The following is a 6,248-nucleotide window of genomic DNA, read 5'->3' on the forward strand; positions in this document are numbered from 1 at the left end:
ATGCTCAAAACAACTTTTTAACTAAGCATGCACCTTAACAGGATTTTCAATGTGCGAAAAGTTCATACATTACATTGCCAATGAAAATGAAGGTAAAATGCAGTTCTCGATCTCCTAATTAACACATGATAAAACAAAACATGGATAGATTCATGAGCAATTAATCATACAACTAAAAATGAGGATTTTCACTGAGCCAATCGATTGGGCAATCGATTGGGGTGAAGATTTTTAATGGAAACAGAAACCTGGGCTGAATTCAATCGATTGGTAAATCGATTGATTGGTTCCTGAGCCCCTGGTCTCGAGCCAATCGATTTCCTAATCGATTTGGTGAGGGATTCTTAATGAAAACAGAATCCTGGGCTGAATTCAATCGATTGGTAAATCGATTGATTGGTTCCTGAGCCCCTGACTTAAGGCCTAATCGATTGGGCAATCGATTTCGAAAGGGATTTTAAAAAGGCTGATTTACAAAATCGATTGGCTAATCGATTTTGTTCATTTGGCCAAGCCCCTGTCTTTCATCCAATCGATTGGGAAATCGATTTCCCTGATCAGTTTTCCAAAAATTCATGAATTAACCTAAGTCATTCCTAATCAAGTCCACAACCTAACACTTAGCAATTCCTACGCGATTACTACGACACACGAAGGTTCGATAACCATCATACTTACACACAATAAACAACACATAACACTTAACACCTTCATCTCAGTTATCACGATAAATCAAAATTCGAATCACTCAATCATAAACTCAAATCAAACATGACTCGCGTGCCAGGCACCCTAATGCAATGCGTATATGCCAAAATGCATGGACTCGGAATTCCAAACCAAAACCCTCCTCGAAGGGCCGTAAATCATAATTGTACCGCCTATCGCAGGCCAAAGTACCAATTACCGAGGTGCCACCTATCACGGGTCAGCACGATTTACTAAAATGCGTAAATCATAAACGTACCACCTATCACGGGTCAGTACAGTTTACCGAGGTGTCACCTATCACGGGTCAACACGATTTACTAAAAGAAAAAGCGGGAATCGTAAATGTACCACCTATCACGGGTCAGTACAGTTACCATGGTGTCACCTATCACGGGTCAACACGATTTACTAAAAGAAAAAGCGGAAATCGTAAATGTACCACCTATCACGGGTCAGTACAGTTACCATGGTGTCACCTATCACGGGTCAACACGATTTACTAAAAGAAAAAGCGGGAATCGTAAACGTACCGCCTATCACAGACCAGTACTGTTTACCGAGGTGCCACCTATCACGGGTCAGCACAATCCACCAAAAATGTAAATCGTAAATGTACCACCTATCACGGGTCAGTACAGTTACCATGGTGTCACCTATCACGGGTCAACACGATTTACTAAAAGAAAAAGCGGGAATCGTAAACGTACCGCCTATCACAGACCAGTACTGTTTACCTAGGTGCCACCTATCACGGGTCAGCACAATCCACCAAAAATGTAAATCGTAAATGTACCACCTATCACGGGTCAGTACAGTTACCATGGTGTCACCTATCACGGGTCAACACGATTTACTAAAATATAAATCGCAAACGTACAACCTATCACGGGTCCGTACAATTTACCAAGGTGCCACCTATCACGGGTCAGCACAATTCACCAAAAACGTAAATCGTAAATGTACCACCTATCACGGGTCAGTACAGTTACCATGGTGTCACCTATCACGGGTCAACACGATTTACCAAAAAGTAAATCGTAAACGTACCACCTATCACGGGTCAGTACAGTTTACCAAGGTGTCACCTATCACGGGTCAACACGAATTACTAAATAGTAAATCGTAAACGTACAACCTATCACGGGTCAGTACAGTTTACCGAGGTGTCACCTATCACGGGTCAACACGAATTACTAAATAGTAAATCGTAAACGTACAACCTATCACGGGTCAGTACAGTTTACCAAGGTGTCACCTATCACGGGTCGACACAATTTACCAAATGAAATGCATGAGCATACACAGACTCCATTCACAACAATCGTTAAGCAAATGCAGATATTAAAAGATTCCCCATTTTTAATACCCATTTAACTTAAACGACTTTCAAACAACATTAATTAAATAAGTCATTAAGAGATTCCCCGTTCTTAATACCGATTTAACTTAATGATTTTCAAAACAAAACGTTAAGCAAACAGTCATATTAAGAGATTCCCCATTCTTAATATACTTTTGACTTAAACGATTTTCTCGCAAAACATTCAGTAAACGAGTCATTAAGAGATTCCCCATTCTTAATATACTTTTGACTTAAACGATTTTCTCGCAAAACATTCAGTAAACGAGTCATTAAGAGATTCCCCATTCTTAATACTCATTTACCGAAACGATTTTCAAAAACGATAGTTAAGTAACCGAGACATTAAGAGATTCCCCATTCTCAACGCCCAGTTAACTTAAGCATTTTCCTCAAATACACATTAAGCAAACCGAGGTATTAAAAGATTCCCCATTTTTAATACTCGTTTAACTCTAATGGTTTTCAAATTCCACAGAAACAAATTCAAACATACTTTCACATTCAAACCATAATTCACAACAACCACACCAATTAACAAACATCAAGTTTCATTTACCCATAATCATACACAATGACATTCAAATTCATTTACCACGAAACATTCATCACTATAAACAAAACCTAACTCTAAGGTTTTTACCCATAACGCACTAGTTTCGTTTTTCCCCAAATCGATACATTTAACCCTAACAAATTCCTTCCCACACAACTACAGATAAGTCCCTAATGCAAGCTAGAAGTTTGGAAGGAGCCCTTACCTCAAAGTCAGCTTTATCGAGTGTTTCCGGTTCCGCGAGAAATTCAGGTAAAATTTCCGCTTGCAACGCCGCTTCCAAAGTAGTGCACTAGCACCGTAGCACGGAGGTGAGCAACTTTCCCTTCTATCTCTTCGAGAAAAGAGGTTTGGATCTAGGAGAAACGGAGGGGTTTGTGTTTGGATCTCAAAAACCGTATTTCTTCGTTTTCGAATCAAAGAGGAAGAGTGGAGTTACGAAAACCTTGATCTAACCCTCACCCAACCTTGGGTCACTAGTTTTGAAGGAAAGGAAGCAACGAAAACGAAAAATGGAGGAGGATGGAAATTTGGTTTTTTCTTGCGTGACTGAGGAAGGAGATGGAAAATTCTATTTTCTCTCCTTTCAATTTCTTTCCTTTGTTTTTCCTTTCTTCCTTTTTCCTTCCTTCCTTTATATACTATTTTCTTTTCCTTTTCCTTCCTTCTAGTTTTCCTTTCTTTTTCCCTCCAAGCAAACATATATAAAAAATAAATATAACTTAACAAATATCTCAAAATCTAGATATTTATTAAATTACCGTTTCACCCGAAACGCCTTAAATTAACCGTAAAGTATTTACCGCAGTTAAATTCAATTTATTTATCGACGAGAAATTCTAATTGGCATCGAAATATCTTTTTGATTATAAAACTCCAAAATATTATTAACTTTGGCTTAAAAGCCTCCGAGCCAAAATCCAAAATATACCAAAAATACATAAAAGGGTACTTTAAAATTATGGGTCTTACATTACTCCCCCCCTAAAATTAGTTTCGTCCTCGAAACTATGCATCGATAAATAACTCTGGGTGTTGTTCCCTCATCTTGCTCTCCAGTTCCCAAGTCGCATCTCCAGTAATTGGGTTCCAGATCACCTTGACCAACGAAACATCCTTGGTCCTCAACCGCTTAATCTTCCTGTCATCAATTCTCACGGGTGGTACTTCGAACGACAGGTTATCCTTTAGCTGGATCGTGTCTGGTTCGATCACGTGAGATGGATCTGCGAGATATTTCCTCAACTGCGACACATGAAACACGTCATGGATATTGGACAGTATCGGAGGTAATGCAATCCGATAAGCAACCGGCCCAATTCGTGCAGAAATCTGATATGGTCCAATGAATTTCGGAGTCAACTTCTTCGATTTCAAGGCTCTACCTACTCCAGTAGTAGGTGTGACTCTCAGAAATACATGGTCACCCTGTTCGAATTCCAAAAGTCTGCGACGCTTGTCCGCGTAACTCTTCTGGCGATCTTGTGAAGTCTTCATTTTCTCCTTGATCTTCCTTACTTTAGCTGTGGTCTGTTGCACCATCTCTGGTCCGACAATCATATTCTCACCGTCTTTATACCAACACAAGGGCGTTTGACACTTGCGCCCATATAAAGCCTCATATGGTGCCATTCCAATGCTCGCGTGGAAACTATTGTTGTAAGTGAACTCAATCAACGGAAGTACATCATCCCAACTTCCTCTATCATCTAAAACACATGCTCTCAACAGATCTTCCAAGGACTGATTCGTCCTTTCAGTCTGTCCGTCCGTTTGTGGATGGTAAGCTGAACTCAATCGTAGCTTCGTTCCCAACGCTTCGTGCAATGCTCCCCAAAAATGCGATGTGAACTTCGGATCACGGTCTGACAAAATGCTTGATGGTACTCCGTGTAATCTCTAAAGGTTGCAACACCCCAGCAGGTCGCTGATGTTCCACCTTGTACGGAACATCTACCTAGTACCAAACTTAAACACTAAGTATGACGCCGACACATTGAGTACAATGTATCATTAACCAATGATAGGGCTTCCCATTCCTATCAAGAATGATCTTGGGTTACTGTAGAGGTAAACACTCAAATTAATCGAGAAGTCCCTATTCTGAATGGTTATTTGACAAGTAAACATGCATAATTTACTGTCAAAGTCTTAGCAGTAAAGTAGACACGGACAACTTCAAACAATTTACATAATCCATAGCAATGAAGGAATGGGTTGCCCCCGAATCAGAAAGTGTAGTTAAGAGGTTACCTGTAATCGCACAGTCATATTGAATCAGATCGCTAGATAAATCAGCGCCGACGCAATACACCTGTCCTCTAGCAGTAGGAAGAGTAATCCTAGCTACATCCACCATTGGTTCCACCTTCGGAGCCTCGCAATTCCTTGCAAAGTGCCCTGGTTTATGGCAATTGTAGCAAGTAGTACTGTCAAAGGTACAAGCATAAGCATAATGTCCTTCTTCTCCACATCGGAAACATCGTATGCCTTGTCCCACTTGCTTCTCAAGGTCTTGGTTCCCTGGGTTATCCCGTCCCCCATTGTTATCATGTGGTCGATTATAAAATTTAGCAACCTGTTTTCCCTTGTTCTGATACTTCGCCCGACTAGGTCCTCCTGAGTTAAAATTCCCTCCTCGGCTAGCTCTCTTATTCTTCATCTCCTCAACTTCTCTACATTTTTCCACAAGAACCTGGAAACGTTGAATTCCCAAGGGTAAGACAAACTCTTGAATCTCATACTTTAGTCCGTCTTGGAAACGATGACACAAGAATGGCTCGTCAACCTCTTCACGGAAAAATCTGAAATGCCTTGATAGTGATTCAAACTTAGCAGCATATTCGCCCACGGTCATGTTCCCCTGATGTAGTTTCAGGAAATCATCACCCAGTCTAGTCCTGGTACTCATCGGGAAGTATTTGTCGAAAAACTTCCCTTTGAAAGATTCCCAGTTCACCTCCTCGTGAGCTGATCTCATCAACAACCTTGTACTCCTCCACCAGTACTCAGCATCTCCTAGTAGCATATAAGTGGCATAGTTGACCCTCACTCCCGCCTGACAGTTAATCATTTCGAAGATCTTCTCCACTTCTTGGATCCATTGATTTGCTTTCTCTGAATTCTCAGTCCCCTCAAACTTGGGAGGATTGTAACGACGAAAGTCTTTTAATCCTCTTGACTCCGCAGCACGGATCTCTCTTCCCCTCTTTTCGAGATCACGTTGAGTCTTGGCAGCAGTCTGTGCAGCAACAGAAGCAGCCAGGTTATTCATAGCCTCCGCCATTCGGTCATTCTTATTGACATTGGCTCTCGGAACGTCATTCCTCCTTGGCAGCATGGTTTCCCTATAAAACCATCATCAAGTAAAGTCTTAACACTACTTCAATAATTCTAAGAATAACTTCCGACCACAACCGCACATAATAATTATTATGAACTTGACAACTCAAACCACCTAAACCGACACATGATCAGACAACAACTCGTAACCTACAATCTAGAACCAAGGTTCCACAGCCCCCAAAGAAAACCAAACCAAAGCTCTGATACCACAATGTAACACCCCGTTTTCCAAAGCGAGGGTGTATTTTTTTTCAAAAGGAATTAGAATAAAACACA

This window comes from Cicer arietinum, chromosome 5 (genome assembly GCF_000331145.2).
Source record: "Cicer arietinum cultivar CDC Frontier isolate Library 1 chromosome 5, Cicar.CDCFrontier_v2.0, whole genome shotgun sequence".
Lineage (NCBI taxonomy): Eukaryota > Viridiplantae > Streptophyta > Magnoliopsida > Fabales > Fabaceae > Cicer > Cicer arietinum.